Raw genomic sequence first — 12,500 nt, forward strand, 5'->3', positions numbered from 1 at the left:
GGGTCAGTCTCCGCTGCAAAGGGGCGAAGGGGCACCGGGGCAATAAACAGCCTCTATAGGCCCCTAAGGAGGATATCATTACAGTACAACAATAATAATACTGTTACTGATACAAATGAAAATTATTTGAATCAATGATGATATTAGAATAATAATGACAATGATGATAATGATAATAACTATATCAATACCGACAATGGTAGTCACTAATGGTAATAATGATATCAATGATGATAACAGTCAATATAACAATAACAATAACAACGGTAATGATAATAGTAATAGTGATAATAAAAATTATAATAATGACAACAATAATGATAAAGACAATTATTATAATCATAAACATAAACAGTAACAATTTATAAAAAAGCGGCACCATTGCCTCTTCCGAAGCCGAGGTGTGCTACACATGTGTAACATACAAATACAAAGATAAAATAAAAAGCGGTATAAAAAAAAGGCATAATAAAAAAGATCTTCAAAAACAACACGTCTTTTTGTCCATCTATAACTGGTTAAACGCGTTACAGTGCATCATATTATTCATCCCCCCCTCCCCCACTCCTCTCCAACCCCGTCCCATGTGTATGCATACAGTAAATGAGTCTTCAATATTGCAAACACAAAGAACAGCGTCTCGGTGTTGGCCGGTGCATGCGAGTATCACCCAGGCCATCGTTGGAGGAACAGTTACTCATCATGCATCTGCAATATCCCACGCGCTCCTCTACCCCCTCCCCGCCCCTCCCTACCCCCTACCCCCTACCCCCACCACCCACCCTAAAGAAAGAGAGGGAGAGAAAGAATTTGGTCTTCGGGACAATGAGCCAAAAAGGATTCGTTCTGGATGAATATTATGGAAAACGAACGTGATGAGAGAAGTAATGAATCAACTCGGTGGATTATTTTTCTTTTTTATTGAGACCCCCCAAAAAAATCATAATCCATTTTCTTTTCTTTAACACAAAACGACAAAGAATAGAAAAAAGAAAAAAATAATCATAATAATTCCTCGACCAATAATTTCTTCCTCACTTATTTCTCCTTCTCCGAGATCCGTTACTCCTTCTTCCCCTCTCTCACCCCCCTCCTCCCCACTCTCCTTCCTCATTCTTCAAGCAAAAACGAAAAAAAAAAAAAAAAAAAAAACAAGAAAGCCCAAAACAAGACGAACAACATCCTGTCTAATATAGCAGCTTCACTATAATCTTAAACATTCCGAACAAGCGGTGCGTCTGCCGTGGACCAGGCCAGCGTGAACAGCGAGAATACATTAGCCTGCAGTTTTTGGCCACAATGACTGGCGCCGACACTCGGAGGCATCGACGAGACCTCTTCCTCCCTTATTCAAATTTAGGGAAGAAAACGGCCGCCGGGGGATGGTGAGGGGAGGGGGGACTCAAGGAGAATTCTCGAAGATCTCTGCAAGTCGCTTTAACCAGCTCGTTTTTCTCTTCCTTTTCGTCTTTCTTTTTCTGGATGGCCATAACGGGTCGGGAGGAATATGAAGCCTTTTTCTCGGGAAAATTTCTGTTCGTTTCGGTTTTCCTTATAATATGTTTTGATTTTTGGTTCGCAATACGAATGTTATGAAAAATATATGACCGTAGATTTCCACTAATATGTGAAATTCAAATAATATAAACAAGTAAATTAGTAGATACAGAAAGAGCGGATAAGCAAAATAAAAATCTGTGGAAACTTAGATGAATAAGTCATGTGACCTCCTGCTTATTGACTGTTGGTGTTCTCTCTCTCTCTCTCTCTCTCTCTCTCTCTCTCTCTCTCTCTCTCTCTCTCTCTCTCTCTCTCTCTCTCTTTCTCTCTCTCTCAGTCTGTCTGTCTGCCTATCTGTCTGTCTATATAAATTTACACATATTTGCAGATTTTAGCCGTCATGTATTTAACTTTCTATTTTTCATGCTTTGCGTTTCAGAAAACTTCCATAAATGGAATCGGTGTTATATGGAAATCATACTGACAAAAATCAAACCATAATTACGTAAAAGATAAAACCGTCGCCAAACCATGTCAAGGAAGCAAAGCGCACTAATCCGGAGGCCTTCGAACAAGGAGGGCGACCCGACTTCACACCTCCTCCTAACAGGTAGGTGCGGGCGTGGATATGGGCGGGTGAGTAGATCATTTAGTCATCTCTATTAGTAGTCTCACTTCCGCTCGTCGCTCAGAAGTCACTTTTGACGAGGTTGAAGCGCCCCCCTCCCCCCTCCCCTCCGTCTCTCCCATGACCTGCGCCTACTTATTCAGACGTCGGTGAAGCACATGATTCTCACAAGTGCTCAAGGAGTTCATTGACTCGCACGGTTCCATATCGAATTTGCTTGCAATGATGTTGAAGGTCGTGTTTTTGGGTTCTATGTGATTATGTCAGGTTATTTTTTTTCATATATATGATTATTTGGGTAGAGATATTGAGTGGTGGTGGTGGACAAATGGAATTTAAAGTAAAAAAAAAATATATGCAATCGGTAATCTCAGAGGAGCCATTGCAGTTCGACATTCAGGAATGAAAGAGGGGGAAAGGAAAGAAAGAGAAAAAAAATAAAAGAAAACATATAGTAAAACATAAGTAATAACTAATCTTCAGAAACCAACACGCGTTCGACATTTAGAAATGAAAGAGTGGGAAGGGAAAAGAAAAAAAAAGAAAAATGAGAGAAAGAAGAAAAAACAAAACAGCGAACCATAAGTTAACGTCCTCTACCAAATCTAGCAATCTTCGACGTCAAAAAGGATCTTGCCAGACGCTCGAAACGCAAATGCACTTGCAACCTCCCCCCGACCCCCTACCCATCCTCTCCCCCTCTCCGCTCCCTTCTCTCCATCCACCATTACACAACAGATCCCCCTTTTCCTTTTCGTAATTTTGCTCTTTTGAGGAAGTGAAGGGAATTGCAAATTTGAAGGTCTTGGTCCCGGAGAATACTTCGCAAAATCATGACTGGTAATAAATAAACAAGAGAATGATGAGGGGATGTCCAGGTCCGTGGAGAAGGAGGAGGGAGAGGAGGAGAAGGAGGAGGAGGGAGAGGAGGTGGAGGAGAAGGAGATGGAGGAGGAGGAGGAGGAAACAGACCTGTCAGTTATCTTCTTTTTATGCAAGTTTAAGAGAGAGAGAGAGGGAGAGGGAGAGAGAGAGAGAAAGAGAGAGAGAGAGAGAGAGAGAAAGAGAGAGAGAGAGAGAGAGAGAGAGAGAGAGAGAGAGAGAGAGAGAGAGAGAGAGAGAGAGAGAGAGAGAGAGAGAGAGAGAGAGAGAGAGAGAGAGAGAGAGAATGGAAAGAATTAAAAAGAAGAAGAAAAGAAGGAAAGACATCGCAGAGAATTAGGAATATCACGTTCCTTGGCATCAAAATTTGCCTAACTTACAAAATACCATACTTTACTTACCAATACATCCCTCAAAAAACATCATATCGAATTTCCGCCTTCGAGAAAGAGTACGTCTTGATAGTTGAACGAAGGAGGTGCTCCAAGTCAAGTATTTTACCAAGCGCCAGAGATAAAATTATTAAAAAAAGACGCCTTCAATCTAAACTCGAAGGAAAATATAACGAAAGTCTTCAGAATGACATATGGGAAAAAATAAAATCAATCAAAACATCGATAATCCATAGGAAAGACACTAAAAATAGAAGAACCCACCATTTTTCGTCTTTTATTTTAATTTCGGCGTTATTTATCTATCTATAAAATTATTTCCTTTCATCCGTGTGGAGGAAGAAGGACTTTGCAAATAAGAAAGACGATACCGCTCCTCCGAAACGAGACTTGGCAAAAACAAACAAGGTTCATTAGACGCCTAAAGAATTCGGAGAGAGAGAGAGAGAGAGAGAGAGAGAGAGAGAGAGAGAGAGAGAGAGAGAGAGAGAGAGAGAGAGAGAGAGAGAGAGAGAGAGAGAGAGAGAGAGAGAGAGAGAAAGAGAAAGAGAGAGAGAGAGAGAGTGAAAGAGAGTGAGAGAGAGAAAGAGAGAGAGAGAAAGAAAGAGAAAGAGACGACCAAGATGGGGAAAATAGTCAAATGGAGTAAACAAGAAATCGGGAGAAGGGGAGGAAAACAAGTCAAAAAGCCAGAGAAAGAAGTAAGACAAGAATCGGACTGCAAGGAAAAGGGAAAGTGTCGGGGGAAAGAGCCAAGGGTCTTAAGCATGGGGGTTCTGTAAGGTATGTGCAGAAACAATAAGATGGTTAAGGGCCGCGCACGCAAGCCAGTGTACTCCAAAAAGGTGTGAAAACAATTTTGAGTCAGGTGTGAAGGCGGGACCGTAATATATGCATCGCATTAAACTTTATTGCCGACAGTTAACGGGGTTTGTCAGGCTGGCGCTCTCCTACTACCAAACATCACGCACCAACCAGGTTTTTGGTGCGACCCCCACTCCCCTTCAAACTCCTCAACCATCAACCTCAGTCCTCCATCTACTGGCCTTCGGGAGGAGGTTTCAGGAGAGGGGAAGGGAGGAGGGATAGGGAGACAGGAAGGGGGGTGGGGAACGAAGAGGGGAAGGGATGGAAAGGGGGGAGAGAACGGGAGAGAGGGAGAGTGGAGGGAAAGGTAGGGAGAAGGGAGACGGTATTGGGGGAGGGATAGGGAGAGGGGAAGGATGGAGGGATACGGGAAGGGGGAGGGATAGGGAGAGGCCGCCCACTTTATGGCTGCTAAGGACCTGTATGGATTGGGTATGGACGCGTCTGGCTCTCGGCGGAAGATGGCGTCGTGTGGGCGTGGGAGCTGGGAGTGCGGGGATGGATGTTGGCATGTGGTGGAGAATGTGGAAGTGTGTGGGTGGAAGAGGTTGGAGGAATGTGGAGACGCGTGTTGGCGAATGTGCAAATCATGTGGCATGCGTGTGGACTTGCATATTCTTGTACAAGTTTCCTTGGGAAGAAAAAAGGAATATGCAGATCGACAGAAGGGAATGGACTCGAGACTCAGAGACAGAGAGAGAGAATAAGAAAGAGAAAGAGAAGGAGAGAGAGAGAGAGAGAGAGAGAGAGAGAGAGAGAGAGAGAGAGAGAGAGAGAGAGAGAGAGAGAGAGAGAGAGAGAGAGAGAAGACGGATATGAGAAAGAGAAAAAAAAAAGCGAGAGATCCTGCCTGGAACCCCAGGGATGCTCCTTCATTGCCTTTAAGACGAGCAGCTTCCCGTTAGGACTCCCTCGCGCGTGTGTGCGTGTGTGACAGGTGAGGATGAGCTGGCGGAGGTTCCAAGGATAGACCAAAGAGGAGCCAGAGCATCTTCCCCTCGCCGAAGTCCCAACGTCCTTGGTGCCACGTGCATTAGGGTTCATTATCCCTTGCTCTCTGCTCGGGTAACGGCAACAGAGGTCATGTTGTTGGCCCTTATGCGCTGGAGGAGTAAGGACCAATATCGGCAAATTGGACTGCAAAGTTCACTAACCTCATCTACAAGTGAGACTGACAACATTTCTCCCTCAACTGATGGGCAAGTCCAGCCCAGCCATAAACAATACCAAACGCGATAACCGAATTTTCTCGCGAACAGAATGGATTGCCAATTTAAATGATAACGCATATTGTCTGGCCCTTATAAAATATTTCGGGTCGGAGTTAGCAATCAACAGGTAGCCAGACCCGGGTGTTGTCTCGAGCAGGAGGTGGTACTTGCCCGCTCTGATGCCCCTCTTAGCGGCAGTGGCGCATCTTTATCGTGACTTGACTACATACATATATGTATATGAAAATACACACACACATAAACGCATACACAAACACTCACACACATAAACGCATACATACACACACACATGCACACAACACATACACACACACACATACATACATATATACATATATATATATATATATATATATATATATATATATATATATATATATATATATATATATATATATATGTATGTATGTATGTATCTATATGTATGTATATACATATACGTATACATACACATTCCTTCTAAATTACATTTGCAAGATAATGCGACTCTTTAGATCCTCCACCTCACGCCATGTCTGCGAAGATCGTGAAGCTGCACAATGACAAAAGGCGATCGATCCCAGCACCCTCCAGACCCGAGCCTCCGAACCGCACGAAACACGAAGCGTCCGAAGCAGAGCGGCATTCGAAGCCTGTCATCGGCGAAACACAAATATTCCCTGCGAACCGCGCTTGTAAAGGCGATCGTCAGGGCGTAAAGGGAACACGGACGCGGGGCGTTGGCGCGTCCCACTGCGATTTTCAGCTGATAGATAATCCTGTATCTTGATTGATCCAGTCCAAACTAGGACGGCCGAGAAAGCCTCGTGTGGTTCTCCCGTCACAGCCAGTGGGAGGCGGACGCGCAGCCGGACGGACGCCTCCCGCTCCGCCGGTCCTCGATGGCTTTGGTCAATCTCATCTCGCTCTCGGGAAAAGAAGAAGTAATCATCTTGTTGTTTTACGCATGAGGGTAAGAACCGAACGCAATTAACTCGTGTAGGGGAGGGGGGGAGTGGGGGGGAGGAGGGGGTGACGGGATGAGATCGGTTGGGGGGTCCTCGTACTGTAACATGTGACTCCCCCCTCCCCCCCTTTCCCTCTACCGCCACCACGTCGAAGGCTTTCATCCCACACGCCGAAGAGTGCTCTGGGCCGGCAATTATTGGGGGTCCAAAGACATTTCGTCAGATATCCAGTAATGATTGCCAGACACACACACACACTCACATAAACACACACACACACACACACACATACACACACGCACACGCACACACACACACACACACACACATATACATACACACACCACCACCACCACCAAACAAACAAACATACAACACACACACACACCCCACACGCACGCACACTTATCGGGCACAAGGCGACTTCGCGCAGGCAGGCAGGCAGGCAGGCAAAGGCAGGGCGCCCCGACGGAGTTATACCCCGCGCGATGCTATCTGCCAGCACGGAAGGTTGATTCATATGTTGTGTTTGTAGATAAGAGCTCGGGAGACGCTGCGACGGACAGACGGATCCTACTTATCGCCATGTAATCTGATGTAACCTTCTGATTAAGAATAAGGGAAGAGAGAGAGAAAAAAAGAAGAGGAGGAGGTGGAAAGACACGAGGAGAAGGAGACGAGGATGGTGGCATCCCCTGTCTCTGAGCAGCAGAAGAGGAAATGGAATGCGTATATGATTAATATCACGGAGCTTTTTCCAGGAGAGTTGACGCCATGGTCGGCCGTAAGCGAGGGCGAGTTGCATAAACGTAAGTAAGAGAGAGAGAGAGAAAAAAGAGAACTTTGAATGAGAAAATTTGCAATTCTAACTAATCATATTCACAGGTAATGATAAGTAAAAATGCAAAGTTTTATATGCTGTCTGAAGGTAAGGCGAACGCAGTAGCCGAGGAAGGTGAGGGGACAAATTTGCAAATCGGGGGTCACTGAACGCTTTGCTCAAATCGGGGATCTGGCATATTTTAACGCTGCTCAGGCGCTGTCACTCTATTGATGAGAAGAACAATGCTTCTGAAATGGGAAGATAGGAAATTGGAAAAGAGGGGGATTTCGAAATTTATGATAGATATGTTTTCTTTAGCGGTTTTCAGAACACTACACAAAGCTCTTGAATCTTTATGGGGGACTCAAGAACACCATAGATTCTTTAAGGGGGGTCTGCGTCAGTGTGGATTTTTTAATGGGATTTTAAAACATTGAGGGTCTAATAAGGAAAAGATCGATAGATTAGGATGAGGGAAAGAGGGGAAAAAATGTTTATTTGAAACTACTGAAACCGCACAGGAGACGACAGAAAAATACATATAACAATGCTAGGCATACAAAGACTTTATTTCTATCTATTCATTTTAACACTTCAGTCTAACTCACAATCTCTCTCTTTCTATATTTCCCTTCCTTCGTATTTCCCTTTCCCTTTCCTTCTCCCCCCCCTCCCTCTCCTCTCACCCTCTACCTCTTCTTCACCCCTTCCCCCCTTCTCCCTTTCCCTCACCCTCTCCCTCCCACTCCCCTTCCCCCTTTCCCTCACCCTCTCCCTCAATCCCTCCCTCCCGATTCCCCCGCCCCCTCCCTCTCTCCCTCTGCTCTTTGTCCGGCAAAGAATTCCGCCAGCGCCCAAGAACCGCTGCAGTACACGGAAAAAAGGAAGACGCCGATCACGAGGATAGTAGCAACCAGAACGCGTCGAACCCAAAGACTTCGAAACCACCCTTGCGTATCCAGCGACAGATTCCCTCCGGTGCATGAGATAGGAGGGAAGGGAGGGGAGGGGGAGGGGGAGAGAGGGGAAAGGAGAAAGGAAGGTGCATGGGGGATATGAGGGGTGGGGAGGAGATAGAGTGAAAGGTTTCGGATGCCGAGGTCTCCGTTATTGATGTTTATGTTCATGGGTGGAGGGTACGGGTTCTGATCTTTATATCTTTTCTCTCTCTCTCTCTCTCTCTCTCTCTCACACACACACACACACTTATATCTAAGTCTATCGGCCCATCTTTTTATCTATCTATCTATATACCTTCGTACTTGTTTATAACTATATCCGTCTATCTGTCTATCAATTGATCGACCCAACTATCCATCTTATCTATTCATATATCTACAAATACATATAAAATTTTCGTTCACCCTTTCTCTAGTTATATTCTTTATGATTATTATTCACGGTCACTTTCAAATGTAAACGCAAATACTTTATTTCTAAGAAAAGAGAAAAAAATATACATATGTAGGTCTGTTTCTAGACAAGTGAGCATGTTTCTAGCAAAGAGTAAAATAGAGAGAGAGAGAGAGAAAGAGAGAGAGAGAGAGAGAGAGAGAGAGAGAGAGAGAGAGAGAGAGAGAGAGAGAGAGAGAGAGAGAGAGAGAGAGAGAGAGAGAGAGAGAGAGAGAGAGAGAGAGATGCGCAAGAAGTGGGTGAAAAAAAAAGAATAAAAATGAAATAAAAAGTGTTCCACAAACTAATTTGATAAAGACAGCCATTGAAGTAAAACATGTGAGTTAGCATGTTCTTGAATACTAAAACCCGACAACACATAATTTAGTCTCTTAAAAACAAAAACTATCACAATGCTTCACAATCTTATAAGTGTTATAATGTAAATAAAATATGTATACCGCGGTCACAGTTGCAAATGTAAACAAGACCATAAGCTTTACTGTGTAATGAATGCGAGCGGCGGAAAGAATCCACGCGCGTTTTATGTAATTGTTTTATTCATAATTTCGAGCCTCTAATGATTGCAAGATATCAGTGCAAGTGTCCAAACATACGATAGAAGGCGTTTGCAACATTCGTAAATATATATAAGCAATGTGCAATGAATACGGCAAGAAAACGCAATTGGGGACGCTGGCAACATGCTGAAAATGGCATCATTCGCTCGTACCTTGTCATTTTGTCATTGTTGGTGGGGGAGGGGGGGGGGGCTAGGAAGGGGCTTGGTTGAGGGAAGGGGGAGGGGACCGGGAAGGGCCGCAGGGGAAGGGGAAGGGGGAGGGGACCGGGGCTGGAGAGGGAGAGAGGGAGGGGACCGGGGTCAAGGGTTGGTTTTTCATTAAATTTCGTACCCCGCGTCGCTTCGTGGCGGTCCTTCTCCCGCCAGCCACCCGCGCTCGACGGCTGAAGGTGTGAAGTGGAAACCAAAGGTCGGTTTTATCCCGTCACCCCTTTCTCTGTCCCACTCCACCCCACCCCGACCCCCATCCCCATTTCCCATCTTTCCTTCCCCTCATCCGTGACTAGCGATTAAGGACAACTAAGGTCACTAAACCTTAAATTGTCCTTAAACAGTATACCTTGGAATCACGAGTGGGGGAAGAGGGATAACAAGGCACAAAGAGAGAGAAAAAAAGGAAGCAAGGGAAGTAAGAGAGGGTGAGAGAGAGAGAGAGAGAGAGAGAGAGAGAGAGAGAGAGAGAGAGAGAGAGAGAGAGAGAGAGAGAGAGAGAGAGAGAGAGAGAAGGGGGGGGGGGGACGAGATACAGCAGAGAGAATAGAGCAAGAGAGAGAGAGAGAAAGAGAGCGAAAGCGAGAGCGAGAGCGAGAGAAACAGAGAGTCGAGGCCCAAGAAGCGAGTGAAACAAAAGGGGGGTAAAGATGGCGAGGACAAAAAAAAAAAAAAAAAAAAAAAAAACGACTGCAGGCTTGGCAACATGACTGTAAAGCGTGTCATTTACCGGCATAAAATAGCCCGGCGGCACGACACTCGCTGCGTACCGACCTCGGACGTCGCTTGTCTGCGTTTCGGTCGCCTGAGATGAGCCTTGAACATACCAACCTGGATATCATAGCACACAGTCATGTCAACACGCAACCCATCGCGCTTGTTCACAACCGCCGCGTCTGTCGGGTTTGCGGTGGCGGCCGAGAGAGTCCGTTTCTTTTTCTTTATTTTCTTTTCTTTCGTTCTTGCTTTCTTTCTCTAGCTCTGTCTCTGTCTTTATGGTTGTATCTGTGGATGTCTTTCTCCCTCTCTTTCTCTCTCTCTCTCTCTCTCTCTCTCTACTATCTCTTTATAACCTTTCTATATATCTATTAATCTATCTATCCACTGGTATTTATCTAATTATTATCTCCCTTTTACACCCTCCCTCCCTCCCTCCCTCCTTCCCACCATCCCTCCATCCCATCAACCCTCCTCTCCCTCCCTCACTCCTTCACTCTCCCACCCTTCTTTCCCTCCTCATAAACACCTAATCATTGCAACGTTCCCTCCAATGGGAAGCGCAGAGGCATGAGACCAGGGCAAGGGAAGAGTGAATGTCCCTCACAGGAGATGAGTCTCACGTTATATTCACTGGCTTTAAGGAAGGGTAGGGGGATGGGTCGATGGGGGGGAGAGGGGATGGGTGGTGGGGGTGAAGGGGGCTTGACATAAGGTCTCTTATTGATCAAACTTTCTCTTACGGCAACGAAATTATCATTTATATCTCCCGTCAGACGTACCAACGCCGGTAACGTGTGTAGTATGTAAATCACCATACGGCAAATGACTTTTAATTGAAAAACAGCATGTGAAAAAAAAAAACGAAAATGCAAAGACGGGCGAAAAACAAAAACAAACCCCAAACAAAAAAACAAATGGAAACTTCCTAAACCTGAAAAAGAATGCATTGTAACTTTTTTAATTTTTTACTCATCTGCACCCTTGTACATCGAACTATAATTGGGTCCGTCCCCTCGCAAAAGGGCGCAGAAAAACTTCCCCTCATACAGTCGACGCGCCAACGCTGTGTGTATCGGAGAGTGAGCCTAAGCGACGACCTTGGCTGGGCTTTGTCTTGCCCCGGCGGGAGGGACCCGGCTGGCGACGTGTGGCAGCGCTGGCCACCATAAAGTTTTGTCGGCATTTGATAACTGCAAACCATTAAAGATGGATCAAAATTTCACAGTGTTTTGTAGTCGCCCTTTGGACTCTTCGTGTTGATTTATTCGCCGCTTGCAAGTGATGAGAGCCCTTGCAAATTAATGGTGATAACGGCGCATGCAAGTCGTGAATAGGCTTACGGATCGGAGATATTAATTTGGCTCTAATTAAGTTCTAGATAAGCTAGAAACAAGCCGAGAGGAGACATAAAAATTACTAGGACGATCTCCCGTTGAAGAGGGTGGAAGGGAGGAGGAAGAGGGGGGAGCGGGAAGGGAAAGGAGCGAGGGCAAAGGGAGGGAGAAGGGAGTATTTGGAGGGAAGGGATAGGAGAGAGAAAAGAAGGGGTAAGGAAGTAGGGTAAGGGAAAGAGGGAGGGGGAAGAGAGAGGGAGGGAGGGAAGGAGGGTGAGGGAGAGGCTGCAGACATCGAAGGACAGAAATGGTTATGGCCTCATTTTAAAAGCGAGGTACACATTCACCTCTAGAACGTAAACGCGAGAGTCTGTGGTCTTGCAAAGTTGCTCACTTGACCCCTGCACCTTTCCTCCCTCCCTCCTTCGTTCCCTCCTTCTTCCCTCTCATCCACCTTTCCTCTCCCTTACCTCCCTCCCTCCTTCCCTCCCCTGCATCTTTCCTCCCTCCCCCCTTCCCGCCTTCCGTTCTTCCCTCCCTTCTTCCCTCCCTCCTTCCCTCCCTCCCTCCACCCACCTTACCTCCCCCTTCCAACCCCCCTCTGCTATCCCCCCCCCCCCGCCCGGTTCCCCCGCGAGTGTCTGCTTACCGGCATCTCAAAATCCTTAGTTTTATCTTCTCGGCAGATTTCTCAGATTAACCGAACTGAGGGAGGCTGTGGCGATGTTTCCTCTCTCTTGTCTTATTTTATTTATCTTTTGTCTTTTATCTAATTTCTATTGTTGGTCCATCTGTGTATCTATCTTTCTCTTTATCTTGTCATTATTAGTGTTATTATCTTTGTTAGTGGTACTATAATCATCACTATTATCATTATGATTATTACTATCATTATCACTGTCATTGTTACTATCATTATATAAATATATATTTTTTCTTCTTCCTTTTTATCTTCTTCTTATCCTTTTTTCTCTTCTTCATCTTATCATC

The 12,500-nt window shown here is 45.4% G+C and overlaps 1 protein-coding gene across 1 annotated transcript in view; it reads right to left on the minus strand.

Annotated features, from left to right (window-relative positions):
* Positions 1–12,500, minus strand: part of ft (cadherin-related tumor suppressor fat) — a 244,143-nt gene that overhangs the window by 49,259 nt on the left and 182,384 nt on the right. The window lies entirely within an intron of this gene.

The sequence above is a fragment of the Penaeus japonicus genome, unplaced genomic scaffold, assembly GCF_977035675.1.
Source record: "Penaeus japonicus unplaced genomic scaffold, GWHDUDI00000001_assembly GWHDUDI00000031, whole genome shotgun sequence".
NCBI lineage: Eukaryota > Metazoa > Arthropoda > Malacostraca > Decapoda > Penaeidae > Penaeus > Penaeus japonicus.